The sequence below is a fragment of the Apodemus sylvaticus genome, chromosome 5 (genome assembly GCF_947179515.1).
Source record: "Apodemus sylvaticus chromosome 5, mApoSyl1.1, whole genome shotgun sequence".
Taxonomy (NCBI): Eukaryota; Metazoa; Chordata; class Mammalia; order Rodentia; family Muridae; genus Apodemus; species Apodemus sylvaticus.
This window is the reverse complement of record NC_067476.1, coordinates 9,240,853-9,243,382: the sequence shown is the minus strand read 5'-3', so window position 1 is coordinate 9,243,382 and position 2,530 is coordinate 9,240,853. Positions and strand designations below refer to the sequence as shown.

The 2,530-nt window shown below is 44.9% G+C and overlaps 1 long non-coding RNA gene across 1 annotated transcript; it reads left to right on the top strand.

Annotated features, from left to right (window-relative positions):
* Positions 1–36: 36 nt before the first annotated feature.
* On the top strand, positions 37–2,530 carry LOC127685176 (uncharacterized). The gene is made up of 3 exons (XR_007977798.1): positions 37–105; positions 784–878; positions 1,320–2,530. It is a non-coding gene; the product is annotated as an uncharacterized LOC127685176 (long non-coding RNA).

Sequence of the window (2,530 nt, the reverse complement as noted above, 5' to 3'; positions counted from 1 at the left end):
ACGTCCAGCTTGCGACAGTTGTCCCTGAAAAGCTGCATAATTCCGAGTTAACCGAATGGCTTCGCCGCCGCCGCAGCAATAAATACAGTTGAACTGAATTAAAAGGTTTATTTGGCGATTAGTCGCTCCTCCCGGGCGAGTTTGCGGTCTCCCACTAGGAGGTCTTTGAAGTCTGGGCTAGGTTAGGAACTTTGTTGGAGAGGGAAGAGAGGCTTGATAAGGTATTAGAGTTTTGCCTAAGTTTGGGAGTCCAGTCCGGTAGGTGTGTCCTGAGTCCAGTGGTCACTTTGGGACTAAGTATCCGCTTTATCCAGTACTTTGCCCCGTCTTTTGTAAGCGCAGGCTGCTGGCGGGAATCTCTTTGTCGAGTTCCCAGCTTCTGGCTGAAGAGAGAGCTTGGCGGGGTGAGTGAGGGGGATTCTTTTTCGCGAAACCTCCAGCCTAACCTTAGTGAATTCTGAGCTGAGCTGAGGGTAAAACCACGTCTTCAGAACCACACCTCCAGGTCTTCAGCCACTAGCTTGGTATCTGTGTTGATCTCTCCAGCCCCTTAATCTTAAATTTATATAAAGAGAAAGGGGGGTATAAGTATATTTAGCCACATATTAAGGTATATTTATTTTCAAATTTTAAAAATGATAATAATAATAATCTCAATTTCAAAGATAATGCTTTTTTTTCCCTGTTGTCAAAAAACATTTTTCCCTAGGAAAGATACACCCTGCTAGTCAATTACAGGATCAGAGCTAGGGTTGGAGCAGGGTTCTGTTTTTACCTTTCCAGGAGAAGAAAAACATCCAACTGAGAAACCCAGACACCGCTGGACAAGAGAAACATCTAAAGAAAAATGATAGATGATCAAGAAAAGATATCCCGGGGTGGGTGGGAGGACAGGGGAAGAGATGGGGGCTTGCGGGACTTTCGGGGAGTGGGGGGGCTAGAAAAGGGGAAATCATTTGAAATGCAAATAAATTATATCGAATAAAAAAAAAAAAGATATCCCAAGAAAAGGATCAAAACAGGAGACCTGTATGCCAGTCCCTCTACATGGGAACAGCTCTGAGCCTGGCTGAGACTTGGATGGATATGCATAATCAGTCAATCTTGTTGGCCACAGAGTTTCAGTCCTTTCATATAGCATGGATGGAGATTTATATTACAGCTGGGTCACACAATCCAAACAGACTTATAAAGTTTGATGCCTTGCACCTACTCAAACAAAAAGCAGAGAATCATCTTAACTGATTTGTGCACACTGCACAATCCATACATGTATTAATGCAAAAATGTATAACCTTTAAAAGTTTGTGTGTTTTCAGAGCAAAAACGACCAGACACCAGTGAAGACAAGACCAGCAGCCCAAGTGACCCAGCCTCGGACTGCCTTAGTTGCTGTTTCCTCAAAAATCTACATGCACAGCTAATTCAAAATGGGCCAGCAAAGATCGTCCAGCCTCACCTCACAGTGTTTCAACCAGAACTTCAGTTAAGCCCTGCACTTTCCCATCCTACAGAAACTAGCTGTCTAAGTTAGGGTTTCCATTGCTGTGAAGAGGCATCATGACCAAGGCAAGTCTAATAAGGACAACATTCAATTGGGGCTGGCTTACAGATTCAGGGGTTCAGTCCATTATCATCAAGGCAGGAGGCATGGCAGTGTCCAGGCAGGCACGGTGCTGGAGGAGCTGAGAGTTCTACATCTTGTTCTGAAGGCAAACAGAAGACTGGCTTCCATGCAGCTAGGAGAAAGGTCTCAAAGCCCACCCCCCCCACCGTGACGCACTTCCTCCAAAAGGCCACACCCACTCCAACAAGGCCATATCTAATAGTGCCCCTGCCTGGACCAAGCATATTGAAGCCACCGCACTAGATAACAAACGATACAGTTAGCTCTCTCAGGACTTATACAATATCCCAGTTTTCTTAGGGTCCCCAAAGGATGCTGTTGCTTCCAACCCCAGGAAGTGATTTTAAGAACGTGACACCCTCGTTCCCAAGAAGTGGGGTGGGTGTTTTTCTGTCATTTGGTGGGTTATGGATGTCTGTTATCACTTGGAGAGGTTGGTTACAAGTTGATTTTGGTCGTGGTCAAGGAGGAAACAAAGGAAAGGAGGTTAGATTCAGGGATGGTTTTCTTTCTCTTTCTCCCCTTTTCCTTCTTGTATCTGACGTTAGAGAATGAAAAGGGGGAGAGAGGTCATAGGGATGTAAGGGAGCGAGTGCATCTCCTGAATTGATTTGTGCTCGACCTGATGTGTGACTTAATTATTTGCTAAACAGTGTGTGCTAGGTATACTCTATTCATGGGATTCAGCCCTCAGGCATGCCAAGGACTGGTTCTACCACTGAGCCACACTGTAGCCCCCTCACCCCTTTTAATGACTGTTTATATTCCATTTCCCAGATGTGCCATGGTTTACTGATGAAGTTCTACCTACCAAACCAGACCCTTTCCCGTGTCCTATCACACTGATGCCATCTTTGTACACACGCACATTTCTCATTTTATTAAAGATTTATTTATTGTGTG